The sequence below is a fragment of the Sinohyriopsis cumingii genome, chromosome 4 (assembly GCF_028554795.1).
Source record: "Sinohyriopsis cumingii isolate HCF-2022 chromosome 4, ASM2855479v2, whole genome shotgun sequence".
Classification (NCBI taxonomy): domain Eukaryota; kingdom Metazoa; phylum Mollusca; class Bivalvia; order Unionida; family Unionidae; genus Sinohyriopsis; species Sinohyriopsis cumingii.
The window spans coordinates 22,202,230-22,217,795 of record NC_142964.1 but is presented as its reverse complement, the minus strand read 5'-3'; the positions used below and the strand labels follow the sequence as shown (position 1 = coordinate 22,217,795).

General features: G+C 36.0%; 1 protein-coding gene across 1 annotated transcript in view; it reads right to left on the bottom strand.

Moving 5' to 3' along the window:
- Positions 1-15,566, bottom strand: part of LOC149800797 (uncharacterized) — a 109,337-nt gene that overhangs the window by 50,346 nt on the left and 43,425 nt on the right. The window lies entirely within an intron of this gene.

The window sequence follows — 15,566 nt, the reverse complement described above, 5'->3', positions numbered from 1 at the left end:
ATATATATATATAGTGTTAAGCACAGAAACGGTTTCTGGATCGACGTAGAACGGTAACTCAAACTAGCATCTACTTCATCGTCATGATCTATCGGAAACACATTTTCACTTTATTTCCATACACATAAAACGGCATAGATTCTGACCTTGCCGTTAATGAGTTACGTGCTATTTGGAGAAAACCATTATACAAATTAAAAAAAAAAAACATTATGTAAAGTCAGATGATAGGACAGTTTAAATCACAAGGAAAGGCGACATCAGTATAGCAGTTTAGAATGAAAAAGGAGTTGTCGTTTACAATACTCGGGGTACAATAAAGCAACTAACGGGTGTAGCCTATTAAGGAGGGGATAAAACCTACTGGAGCCCACTATCATAAAAATTCAGCAAGTAAAAGAACCTGACGAACAGATGTGCGAGAAGCAGACACGTATTCTGTTTGTGTTTGATTGTCTAGCGTATTGTTTGCAAGATATCTAATTGGTCTACGTTTTGAATTGATCTAAACTTGAAAGCAAATGTTCTCTATCTTTTGATACGCACCTTGTTGCTTTTCTGTTAAACTTATGACCTATTTGAAAATTGATATTAACTGTTATACATTTCTTGAAACTGATAATTTGATACAGTGTGCCTTTTGTTGTTATTTATGATGATTAAATTTCAAAACAGTATTCGGTAATTGTCTTCACACTCTGACTCATCTAGTGATTTTTAACTTAGATTTTTATGATGACAACAAATGAAGAACTAGCTTAATAATTTATAAATATGATGTTTAATGGTCTCGTATCACTATACATGTTTTTTAAAAATAACGAAGAGAAACAACATATATAAAGGCCAAGCTATCGCAGTTTCGCAACTTCCCTCGTGTCTCGTGATGACCTTAATAATGAAACGTAAGCTGATAATGGAATCCTCACCTGCCTCATGGCACTTGAGGTTGTGAATATCATTTTATTGTGAGCATCATTATACAACGGTGGTTCCCATTCCACTTGATTGTGACGCGTTTGTTCCATATTGATTGTTTATATAACACCTGATGGTGACTCACTCACTGTACGTGTGCTTGAGAGTACGTTGCATACGTTCATATATAATTTCCCAGCTTCAGAAAGTTATACTCCGATTAAGTGGAGATTTATATAATACCCGTTCATTATTAGATAAAATTCATATTGCTTGCATTTGATTTGTTTCTTTCTCACGACATAAATTGATACGACACAATAAAATATATGGAACGAAGGTTCCTGCAAGTATCCACCTATCATATTCACCTATCATCTAACGCGGGCGACTGATTTACTGTAAAACCAGTGCGCCACTGCCTGCTAATTCCAATTAGAAGACCAATATATTCGATTCCGTAAAAGACTTAGCCTTCTCAGCTTAGCTTACTGTTATTTGAATAAGGGAACCAATACTTTCACTTCATTTATTTATGTACTGCTGTTGATGAACACTCCAAGAATAAGGACAGAAAGTTCGTGGCATATTCTGTTTGGATATGCTGGCAGTAAACATATATAAATAAAACTCTCTCTCTCTCTCTCTCTCTCTCTCTCTCTCACACACACACACACACACACACACACACACACAAAACATTTACAGATGCTCATGGACTGCTGAGTCCGGAACCAATCAGAATGATTTCTTTAATATTGATTGCATGCACTGCCTTCTTTGATCCATTTCACCAACAGATTTATTTGCTGCTTTGCTACTTTGTGCCACTTACACTTCCTATAAATTCCATTTATTTTCCACTCCAACGTCATTTTCGCAAAGAAGAATATTGATGCCAACACACACACACACACACACACACACACACATATATATATATATATATATATATATATATATATATATATATATATATATATATATATATATATATATATATATATATATATATAATAATAATAATAATAATAATTAAACAGACAACAAAGAGAGCATGTGCTTATATTGTTATGCATCAAAAGTTTCCATCGTCAAATGTACATGTTTCACTTTTCATTTGATTTCTGTATATTTCAAACATTCTACTGCATTTTTCATGATGATGTTTCTTTTCTTCCATTAGTGAAGCTGAATTTAAATATAAATTGGGTTCAATATTATTTCATGCTTAAGGTTTGTACCGTGATATATTTAGGATGACGTATCTTTTGCGTAAGAATAATGCTGCGTAATCACTACCGTATGAGACACATCTTCTACCACAGATTGTGGATTTACCTTCCCAATTTACAATTTATTAGTTTATTCTGCTTGTATCAATATATGCTGTATTTGCAAATAAACCATAACTTTATCTCCGCTTATAAAAGATATCGAAGTATTATCAACAGGGTACACAAGTACACTGTATAAACTTCGCACCACATCACAGTATTATCAACAGGGTACACTATTACACTGTATAAACTTCACTCTACATGATCTTCAAGTGCACTTTATTTCATGATAAGCTATTAACTTTCTAAAAGCGCCTGGACCTCAATATTTCCTTTTTGTATTTCTTTAAAATGTATGTTATTTGAAGAAATGACATTTTATGTTCAGGAACAAAATATATACAAATTAAAAACAAGATATTAACAAAATATATACAAAATCTGTACAAACAATGCCACCAATCATTGTAGGTTTGAGGTCATAGTATTTTCTAAAATGATTATCTAAGGAAGAGACCCAAGTGGGAGTGATATAGATTACCTCGGTAGTTGACATATGTCTGCTTACAAATGCAGTCACACACCTAGAGATAGAGGCTGTAGTGGTGGAAGAAAAACTTTCAGTACATATCTGATACAGTGTCCATCATTGTTATTGGTGTCTTTTGTACGCTCTCTCTCTCTCTCTCTCTCTCTCTCTCTCTCTCTCTCTCTCTCTCCGTTTCGTCCTTCGAGTTTGAAGATCAACATGACATCACTAACTGGTCTGGTTTCTGTCAGTATGTGAGTGGCTGATAAGGCCACTACCAACGAAGGTCTTCTTTGGAAGTCGCTCCGTGGCACACTTGACAGAAGATCTCACTTTGCTTTGCTTGACCAAAGGAGGTCGTGCTGCAGCTATGAGATTTGTGCAGTTTGTGCTTCTGTACTGTCATCGCAATTTCCCTAAGTTTAAAGTCTGAAGCTTCAATATGGATGAGAATGCGCCAGGTGGAGCGATCCAATGAGAGATCTTCCCAAGACTGGGGGAGAATAATAAATTGTTTCAGGAATGATTTGAGGGAATCATTGAAGCATTGATGGAATAATTTATGAATTTCTTATGACCACCCTTAGATCGGTCCGTCATTCAGCTCACGAAGATCGTCTGACATCCAGTGACGTTCCCTCCTTCTTCAGTTCTCTTTCCAACTATATTAGGGCTCGAAATTAACACTAATTCACTATGACGTGGTTAGTGATTTTGCCTGTAGATAAGGAAAACGAAGCAGTCCCTAATTCGTTAGGGCAGTGAAAATGGCCGCCGGTCATCTATCAGTACAGCTAAGAACTTAATAAGTTGTCAAGTGTTAGCATTCACTTGAACGGTTAACTGATCCTGTGTATTGTGGTAATCAAGTAGATACAAGCATCCTGTTGTTGATTTTTTCGAACTGATGTCATCACTGGCATTCAACCAATCATGCACAGCTATCTGGTCATATGAGTAAGTGATTGGCTGTTTTTATACTTTTAGACCTTTATTCTTGATAGCGAAAAAAAATCCTAGCTGTTATTTTTGTTTTAAAACTAAATATTTATAACCTACCCTACTATTTTACTTTTAAAACTAAATATTTATAACCATTAACATGTTGAAATGTATTCCCAAGATTTTCCCATACTCAGTTTGAGAAATTCTATGATGACGAAATTAGATTCCTGAATGGCAAGATGACGGATAAGACTTGAGTGAACTACAGGTTTTCACCTACCGGATACGGGCGTCAAGCATGTTGTAGCCCGTATGTAAAAATTATCAATTGACAAATGGGCATTAATTACTCACGGCGCAAATGGACAGGTTTCAAACCACTCATCCAGTAAATTAGTATGATTGTTCTCAAAATAGTATTTGCGCACATGGAACTAATCTGGTGTACTGCCACAAGCAATTACCTCATTACCGATGATAACAAAATGTTCTGCTCGGTTTAGCTCTGTTTCATAGTCCATCTGGCACATATTGACCAATCGGAGAAGGTCGCGTTCGCCAACTCATGGAATAATTCAGAAACAGATCGAACACTATGTTTTAATGAACATTTAATACCATACTACCTGCATGCGGTGACCATTGTAAACATGTGAAAGTATTTGCACAGTCGCTACCGAAACGGCAGAAATTAGATGACGAGAGAGAGAGAGAGAGAATACTAATTAGGTAGCAGAAAAGCTGATCAAATGAATAAAAATGGCTTAAATATAAAAATATAACCCAGGAAAGACTGTAATGTTGCGCGCTTTCTGCATTGAGTATTCAGAGAAATACGAAAGTATGCTGGGCACCTAATTCGTTGATGGGCGTAAATACTTTCATAAATATCCCTGGAATTACTCAGTCAAAGCTCCCCTCACATAATTGCAAACGGATATATGATATAATAATATGTAGTTATTATTGCTTTGAGCTATCGCTAATAAATAATAAATATTGAATTAGAAACTGAACTGATTTCGGATCGATTTTAGCAGGATCAGTGAACTTCATGGAGTATGAATAAACAATTTATTATGGTGATCATGCGGGATGGTTAGAAAACATTCACACACACACACACACACACACATCACGTTTTCGGCTTAGACAACCAAGGAGTTACAATCAGCATTGTCCAGCAAATTCCCTGGCATATGTTCCAATAACCATATCTACCACTTGGCGGATCGAACAGCTATATCGTTGCTGTGTCCTACCGACATCTTTTTGATTTCATGTGTTGTCGCTGTTAGTATGTAATGCCAACTAACCAACTGTGTGGTGCATTGTACATCGGCCGAAAACGGTGGTGGCAACTGACATAAAAAGGATACTTTGTAGGTTTAACATTGAATGTATGACTATGGACCAGGTGGAAGCCATTACAGGTCAATTTGAGTGAAAGGTATTTGTGCAAATACGGACCGGCACTGGAAAATTGCTTATGTATCAGTCCATTCAAGTTGTGTTCTTTGTGTCGATTACGTAGGAACAGTATTCATATGTGAACAACTTAATTTTGATTGGATGCTGTGACTTTCCGCCGCATCCAGTGAAATTCACAGACCCGAATCACATAAATATATGCTCGATATGCCAAGGTGTAGATAGGATTATCGGAACCTTAGCTAGCGAAGAAGCATTGTCAAGGGGATCACTTGCAGCCCATGGGGATTTGCCCTGCTTGATAACTAATAAACTGTTTATAGCCCCATCTTTAAAGTTTACAGACTTACTTGACATTGCATGAGCTGCTAATATATACAGTTGTCATGGAGTCCTAGGCATGTCCTTACCACCAGAGACCCTGCCACTGGAGTCAGTAACTTGGAAAACATTGATATCTACTTCAATATGGAAGACCTAGCAACTGTCAAACTATATTTATCCAAGCTTGTCTCAAATTTGTTTGAAAATGTTCAAGAATTATAAACGAAATGAAGTTTTAGCAGTAATTCTCTGTAAAATAAATTTAAACGTGGACATGATTTCTTACAGGACAAATGTGCCTTTTAATGGAGCACTACTGTATAATATGAAGAAAAAAATCTAAAATTCCAGGAAACTTAAAATGAGTTTTGTTTTTGTAAAAACTCAACTTTCTGTCCCATACAATGTATATCAAACCTTTAGATATTTCATAGACAATCTAAGTCAAACATCAGATTCAGTTTTATAAATAGCGCACAGGAATAATGTATACTTATTCGAATAACTTTGGCTGTTTACCATATAAGCTTATGGTTCCATGTTAATTTTTAGATGAGCGAAGACGCACATACCAGAAGAAGTAATGCGTTTTGTGGACAACCTGCCTGTACAGAGGGGGCCCCGAGTAGCCGAGTGGTCTAAAGCGCTCTCCGTTACGGATCACTGCCATCTCACCTCTGTCTGCGTGGGTTCGAGTCTTGGATTCAGCCAATGTGGATATGTGAGAAAGCTTGCCAGTAGCTTCTCGAGGGTCGGTGGTTCTTTCCGGGGATTTCCCGGTTTCTTCCTCCACCATATCGCGTGCTGAAAAAAATGGCGTTAAACCCTACAACAACAATAACAAACCCTACAACAATAACAACCTGTACAGAGAGTTTGATCAAGAAGACGGAAAAATAAGAAATAGTGCATAAGATGCAGTGGAGCTAGACTTGATGCTTCCATTCTAAATGGATAATGTAAGTTAGTTGGTATGAGAGAACGGGAGGCGTCTTCAAACAATTACACAAACCTAGTTGATACCATATTTTCGAGTCGATACTTGCAACAAATAAATCACAACGATATTTAACAACAAAAACGGAAGAAAGGAAATGCATCCTATACAATGGATAAAGTTGTCGTTACTGAAATGTCATTTACATTGTTTATTTCAGAGAAGTGTCAATGTTAAAACACAATTCAGTTGCTTTACTCAAACATTTCTTTGCTGCGCATTGTGTGGACTGCGGATGCATTCATGACGGCATCAAATGTCATGAAGTATAGACCAAAATGGTTTTGGATTCTACTATATGACGATCACCGCCAGGCATGTGCTAAGCTGGCTTGAATAATTAGTTAAACAATGGTTTTAAAGGTCCTTGATGTAATGTGATATCTGCAAAACAGATTAGCGAAGACGCACATACCAGAAGAAGTAACACATTATGAATTATACAAATAGTAATTTCAGTATCTTAAAATTATCATCCGAAGGGAAGAAATAAAAATTGTCGCGTGTGCCAGAAATAGCAGACATACATTTTAATATGAAGAATCCGCTTTTACAAATACCATGAAATGGCCTCAAGTTTCACACAAAAACCCACAGACTTGTCAAGCTTTTCCAATTATAAAAATAGAGGTAATAATAATAATAATAATAATAATAATGATAATTATTATTATTATTATTATTATTATTATTATTATTATTATTATTATTCAACTGCACTGTATATAAATAGTTATTTCTGGTTTACCTCTTCCCATTCATTATTCTGAAGACAATTGGTATATCATATTTCTAGGGTACACGGAAAGCAATAATCAAACTAGAGATTCTGTTGTTTATAGTTGCTATGAAAGTATATTTAATAATATAGTACTGAAAATTAAAATCATCCTGTTGATATAGAATTGAGTGTAGTTTTTAGTTTTATCATTATGTTCAAATATAAATGAATGTAAATATGTTTAGTGTTTCTCATTTCTTGAAAAGCTGTTTCATAAAAGATGTACTTTGTCAACCAATCAAAGCTTTTTCTCAAAGAGTGGATAGTGTTTGGCATATTTTCATAATTGTCATTGAAAGTCATAATGATTAAGTTTTTTTTTAAAAAAAAGCAATGACTTTTATTGCCATGCATCTTACAAAGCGGTGGGGATTGTTTGATCCTGCCTGTCTCTCCTTCATACAGCATCTCCTACACTATGAAAGACCCAGACTTGAAACCTTGGAATATGACTGGGGATAGCCTCTGGAATACACACTGGTGTCAACGTTTTAATTAAGACTCTTAAGAAAGGACCATAGTCTCGGATATTTATTTTGTAAAACAAAATCTAAATCTTTGAAGTATTTTACGTTGACATCTGAAAGTTGGTTTGTGTCCTCTTAAGACCAGGGCTGTAACGCGTGCATTGGATGTTATCTAATCTAGGCTCTGCCCTGGGACTATCTCTGTGGGTATGCTTCCCCTGGTAAACAAGTTGGAAACTACTGAGTTCGCCAAATCAATAAACTATATCTAGGTCTGAGGGACATGAAGCAGAACTAGACATTCTGGTATATCAAATAGAGACCATGGGTCATGGACCTTAAGTTGTTAACTTGCGACTGAATCAAAGCATGGAAACAGTTGAGATCCACAGTTTCTAACCAAATGATTGTTGAAGGACATGAGAAGAAATCAGACAAATTTCCAGTACAGACCCTATCGAAGTAGACTTGCTCTTGTGTCATCAGTTGGAATTTGCTGAAATCCCCGGCTATGACTATGTATATAGTTCTGAAGTCACGAGGAAGCAAAATTAGACACATACAAGCGCGGACCATTAATTGTGTCTCTGTGATTGAAAATTTGGCCCTGGCTCAGAACATGGAAATTATTAACATCTCCATCCTAGAAATATATATATATATATATATATATATATATATATATATATATATATATATATATTACTGTGCTCAGAACCTTTACTGAAAATAACCTGTTGACTGGATGATGTTTTGTAAATGTAAGTATAGAGATCATTGTCATTGCCGTTATTTTTTGAACGTTAAGGTCACACATTAAAGTTACATTTAATGTGCTGATTGTATCTCTGAATCGGATGGAAGTAGTGGTATGATAGTTGGAAACGTTTTAGACACATATAACTCATGGGGTGAACAATTTCCAACTTTCATGGTTCTCGTTTGAATGTTAAAAGTGGACATTACTCTGTAAGTGTAATTTGTTAACTGTTAAATAACGTAATATGCATAAAACTTGGTATATAGCTGTGCATCATGTCTTGATTTTGTCACATGGCATTTTCATGGAGCTATCTAACAAGGCCAGGTCTCATTTCCCAGGTCAATATCATTTTATGTGTAGCCAAACATTCCGCCAGAAGTTATTTTAAAAATAAAATGAAAAATAATGGAATTAAATGGTATCCCCTGTAATATCATAGCTAATGGATGTATCATTTATTTTTCATGGCATTTCGTCAAAAGATGGATCACAGATCAACAATATATATGTTCGGGTCTAGCCTGTAGCTCACATTTTCAAGGATAGTGTGATAAAATATGTATCTTCATGATATAATGTCACGTCACATAACACATTTTATGATCCAATTGGAAAGACCAGTGTTATTTTACATGGTTAGGCTGTAGTTCAGAAGCTGTTCGAGTATAAAATAACATTTTTGGAAGATGTGTCGTCAACCACTATCAATATCCCTTTTGCAATGTTAAGGTAACAGTCATCTTTTTGCAATGTTAAGGTAACAGTCATCTTGAGGTTACTTTCTTGTGAAGCCTTAAGTCCTGACTTGAAGCCAATAAAAGTAGTGTCATCCACATTTTATAGCTTTCCATTTTGACTTTTTGAGACTTTCCTGATGATAGCCACAACGTTATGGTCACATGCCAAATGCATATATTTCTTGCTAAGTCTTGAACTAAAACTCATATTTCGAGACGTGAAACTGAATATGCTTTTATGACAGTGTTTAATATACTACTTTCATGATTCTATCTTAAATGTTATGGTATTCAATTCTTGTATCCAGGCTGTAGCTCTGAAGCTTTTAAGAAATTAATAAGAATGCATATATATGAAACAGAGGGTGTGCTACATACTATGTTCTGTCATTCCTCAAGGTCAAGGTCAAGACATATACTTGCGGTGTCATGCTAAATTATGATATGACTTGATGCATTTTTTTTTTACATCTGTCATAAATCAGGCATATTATGTTTGCACATTTTCTGTCCATCCTTCTGTTAACATTTGCTTGCTCAGTCTATAACCTTGTGACAGCTGGAGAGATTTCATGAAACTCTTCCCATGTATATATAATGACTAGACAGTGTGTCTAATACAGTATACAGGCCCGCTATCACTAGGTTAACAACACAGCAAAGCAAGGGAAAATGTAATTATGTGATGTCGTAAAATTTCTGGAAAATAACGTTTTAACAAATAAATATATTTTAATGAAATTATAACCATCTATACATCATAATTAGAGATACTATAGCCATGACTTCGGTCTCAATCTCAAGGTCACAGCCAGGGAACTTACGTCCATGTACAGGTCCAATATTTGAACCAATGACGGTGTTTTTGTACAACGTTAGCCTGCTGCATATCTAGACTTGATAGTGTCTCGTGTATGCATAGTTATATGCTCTACTTTGAAGGTCAGGGTCAAAAAAAGAAACTCAGTGACCTGCTACCCTATCTGGGCTGTCATTTTTAACTACTTCGCATATTTTGATGAAACCGTATCCAGTTCCACATTTTATCGTGCAGCCAGCAGGTTTATTGCTAAAAGATCAATGCCATTGATGGGGAAAAGGCCACAAGATGGCATATAATGTGATGCGTTGTTCCCGTGTTACTTAAAAGGGCCCAAGATGGGCATACAATGTAATGCGTGGTACCCTTCTTACTTATAGGGCACAATATGGGCATACAGTGTAATGCGCGGTACCCTTGTTACTTATAGGGAACAAGATGGGCATATAATGGGATGTGTGGTACCCTTGTTATTTAAAAGGGCACAAGATGGGCATATCATGTGATGCGTGATACCCTTTTTACTTAAAGCTTCCACCATATCCCCATGTGACACTATGCAATAGTGAGTGTTTTGAGTATTTGAGTATGAAATAGTGTTTTGAAAATGAACTAGTGAGTGTTTTGAGAATGAACTAGTGAGTGTTTAGAGAATGAAATAGTGAGTGTTTTGAGAATGAGCTAGTGAGTGTTTTGAGAATGAACTAGTGAGTGTTTTGAATATTTGAGTATGAACTAGTGAGTGTTTTGAGAATGAACTAGTGAGCGTTTTGAGTATTTGAGTATGAACTAGTGAGTGTTTTGAGAATGAACTAGTGAGCGTTTTGAGTATTTGAGTATGAACTAGTGAGTGTTTTGAGAATGTGCAACGTAGCCACCTTCAACATAGACTTTTAACACTTTTTCTTATGCCTGCATCTATAGCGATATAGGGATTATTGTGAATGCAAGGGAAGATCATGCAGACATGCTGCTTTTCTGAAGACTTTTTCTTAAAATAACCTTCCATTATTTTCGGTAAGAAACAAATGTAGGTACCAAAGAACTCTTAAAATGAACATATTGTTGAAAATAGGTTTATATTATGAGCAGTGGTCCAACTACTGCATCGTCAAGGAGACATGCAACATACAGTATCATACATTATTCTTGTGTCATCTGTCCTGCATGAACGTAGGAAGTGACAATATATTAGTTTCCATAAAGATCGGAATATATATATATATATATATATATATATATATATATATATATATATATATATATATATATATATATATATATATATATATATATATATATATACATATTCCACAGCAGCAATTAAAACTCCATAGTTACCAAGTAGAAAATACATATTTTGTTTTACATCTGCCTCAAAAATACTCTTGTACAATTTTTAAGTAAGAATTGGGGAAAGTATTTATTATGTCATAATCTACAAACAAATACGTGTATCTCGATCTCTATGACATCCAGGTGAGAAATATAACTTCCACACCTTCTTCAAGAACCACTTCATTTAATATTATCACGCTTTCAAGAAAGGTTCAGTGAGACATGTTTTAGATACTATTGGTTCGTATAGCCTTCATAGCAAACAAGCATTTTTGACACCAACCAAGACGAAACCAGTTTTAGTATTTGTAAAACTATTATGGCAATTTATGTCAAACTTGACCAAAAAAAAGAAAAATCTTTTACGTTATATGGGATTTATTTTGTCCATATACATATGTAGGTGCATCTGTTTTACCTGTCCATGCAGAAACTCCTTTACAGTTTCATGTATTAACATTAAACCTACACTATGGGTGAACTTGTGATTAGCATGTGTCAGCCATATAGATAAAAAGATAGAAGATTCATCATTTTATTATTTCATTTAACGAGAGAGAGAGAGAGAGAGAGAGAGAGAGAGAGAATGTTATAACTCAAACTTTCAATTGGTAACACTTAGAGATGACACCCATGATCCCATCACACAATTTACTTGTTTGATCAACTGCTCCAAAACTACATATAAAAACTGTTAACTTCAAGAAGAGTATGTAATTGTGTATTAAAACTATTTCATTCCATCGGCGACAGCAGCGCACAGTCTTTTATTACCACATAAATTAATCTGAAAGCATCAACATCCGTTCTCGCGCCGTTTACGCCCATGATTAATATGTTGATTTGTCACGGGATCATATTAAGCGTGGTCAAGCTCTATTTAGGTCATGAACGCCAGACTTACGTCAAAGTTTGACCGTTTTTTAACGCCAAACGTACGGTGAAGTTTGACCGTCTTTTGACGTCATACTTACGTCGAAGTTCGTCTTTTAACCTGATTTTAAGCATTGTTAGATGGAATAGAAGCTTAATTTTTTTAAATCGACATTTTAAATCAAACGGTGAAAACAAAAGCAAACTTTCTGAAAATGTAGGTGGAAGTTCTCCTTTAAAGCAAAGTCTTTTTCTTGAATATAATTAAATATGCAAAGTAAATATGATACGTATATAAATGTATTGGTTTGTATCGGATATGATGTTAGTTCTTCCGACATTGCCTTATTAATATGGTCCCGCACAACTTTTATCCGAAGGAAATAATATTGGTGTACATCTGAGATACACAACATTTCTGGTTTGGCTGGAATTAGTAAGCTTTAAGGTGTTCGTCATAGTGACTTTGGTTTGGCTGGAATTAGTAAACTTTAAGGTGTTCGTCATAGTGACTTTGGTTTGGCTGGAATTAGTAAGCTTTAAGGTGTTCGTCATAGTGACTTTGGTTTGGCTGGAATTAGTAAGCTTTAAGGTGTTCGTCATAATGACTTTGGTTTGGCTGGAATTAGTAAGCTTTAAGGTGTTCATCATAGTGACTTTGGTTTGGCTGGAATTAGTAAGCTTTAAGGTGTTCGTCATAGTGACTTTGGTTAGCTGTTTTGGGCAGTGAGAGTAAACTGTCTTGACCACACACAAAAAACAAGCAGCCCATCCAGGCTGGTCTGGAATCAAACCTGGTACTTCTACATAGGAGTCCAGCACGCAAACCACTGGTATTTGGAAAAAAATATGAACAAGCAGCGTTATAAATTTAATTATGTTATCCAATTATCAACTTAGAGTGATACATGTTATATTACTATCTTATACTTCAGTTTAAATTTTAAATCGGTTTCAATTGGATTTCGAATCTATCATCTCTGTCATCATATCAACACGAATTGTCAAATACTTAAAAGCCAGGACGTTTCTAGTCAAAGCTTATCACATTCTGTTCAAAAGATATTTAGGATAAAGTTGTGCAAATATTTTTAAACTTTTATTTACGTCAACCGAATCTGATCATGAAACAGCTTCACTTGTATAAAATTGAATTCAAGCTTACTGTCCAATTTTATCAAGGTCTATTAAGTGTTGCTTTAGAGGAATTTGTTAAAGGTCTTTCTATTGTCATTAACAATAGTCATATTTGACAGTAGATTGTCAGTAGTAAGGTGGGATACTTTACGGACAATGGAAATTCCAGTCAAAACACCCCTGGGACACTTTACGGACAATGGAAATTTAACATGGCGAAAAATCGTGGGAACATATACGGACAAGGGGAATTAACATGGGAATAAATCGTGGGACACTTTACGGACAAGGGGAATTTAACATGGGAATAAATCGTGGGACACTCTACGGACAAGGGGAATTTAACATGGGATTTTTTTTTTAAAATTTTTTTTAAAAAAGGGGTAGGCAATTCAAAGACTATCTCTTTTCGAGAAATATGGCTGGCCCTGAAAAGGGCCTTTGGTTTATGTTAATATTCCCTTAACATAAAGGACATTTGCGACATCTTCTTTTCCTCAAACTTCGTCTTACAGCAGGGCCGTACATCAGAGTCCTCTTGAGGCAACCTTGTCTCTCTATATAGACTCTTCTTATCCACAGGCTGCTGTTGGTCCTGTAGACAACGGTCCACTTGGATCGGACATACATGAGCATGTCCGTCCTGAACATCATCGTTGACACAAGGGTTGAAGATTCAACGTCGGTCCACATGTTGAGGCTCCGAGAATAGGTGAATCAATGCAGTGAACTGCGCTTATTTATAGGGACAGAAAGGATTGAAACGGATTGAGTTCATTCACCAATCCGAACACGCGTTACAGAATTCAGTCAGCCCGCATCCAATCCGAAGAGAGCAGTCTGTGACGTCACGTAGTCAATATAGATTCGCTAGCGCTTGTGTGCAGTCAATCTATGCGACAGTGATTCAACATGACGGAAACTCAGAAAACGATCCAGTGGGGTGCACCATCAGGGGAGACCGCCCAAGGGAACCCTGACTTACTTTCAGAAGAGGTGAATTGGGATTTTGTGGATTTTCTCTCCTCGCAAGAATTTGTTCCGGAACCTTCGTTACCTTCTTCATTACCGCAAGTGGAGAATTTTAGACAGAGACAGAAAGAAGAATTGGAGAAATTTATACAACGACAAAAGGAAGCGGAACAGGCTTTTCTCCTACAGCAACAGCAACAGCAAGAAGAAGAGGTAAGAAAAAAACAACAGCAAGAAGAAGTAGCAGCAAAGAAACAAGAGGGTGAAAATCAAACGGTCACGGTACTGTTGGACATTTTAGCAGAGTTAAGAAGTCTGAAACAAATGTATCAGACTTCTTTATCACGACCGAAGAGAATACGACCTTCCCGAGCTAAACACGTCAACCCTGTGACTAAGCCTACCGTACCACCCTTAGTGATTTCAACCCAATCATTATCAACATTACGCAGTCCAGAAGTAGGCCTTGGCCGTGGCAAAGGCTTAAGGCAGTTAAAATTGATTGCTTAAACTCACCCCTGCACCATGAAGAAAAAAGGCCCTTTTCAGGGCCACCCACATTTCTCGAAAAGAAATACAATTTCAATTTGCCAATAACTCAAAAAAAAAAAAAACTCACCCATGTTACCCTTATAGTACGTGTCTGTGTATGAGTGCGTGAGTGTAGCTTCTTATTTTAAAATCAGAACTCAAAGACTCTTACCTTATATCATTCATTTATTCTTTTCTCCATTTTTTACAATCCAATTCACAATTCACAACACAACACTTTAATAAAAAGTTCATTGATTTCTCCTTCTTTAGTCTCTCTGTTTTTTGAATTTCTTCACTGTCACACTCTTTTCCTCTTCTTCTTTCTCCTCGCTTTCTTCCCTTCTTCTTTTCTTCTCGTGTTTCTTTGCCTCATTTAAATAGAATTGTCTTTTTTCTTCCTCTTCTTCCTCTGAAGAATCCCTCTCTTCTTCTGAAGAATTCCTCTTTTCTTCTGACTCCTCTTGTTTCTTTTTGGGGCAATCTGGAGACCAATGTCCTTTTTCTTTACAATAATAACAGGTATCTTGACTTTTGTCTTTTTTATCCCCTGTTTTTTTTCTTTTTTGACGGTCTGGACACTCTGAAGACCAATGCCCTTTCTTCTGACAGATATAGCAAGTATCTTGACTTTTATCTCTAAAGGAAGGAGAGTAGTCCGTAGGCTGGTCTGAAGAGAATTTTCTAATGACCCCTCGCAAAGCTCTGACGAAACGTTCCATC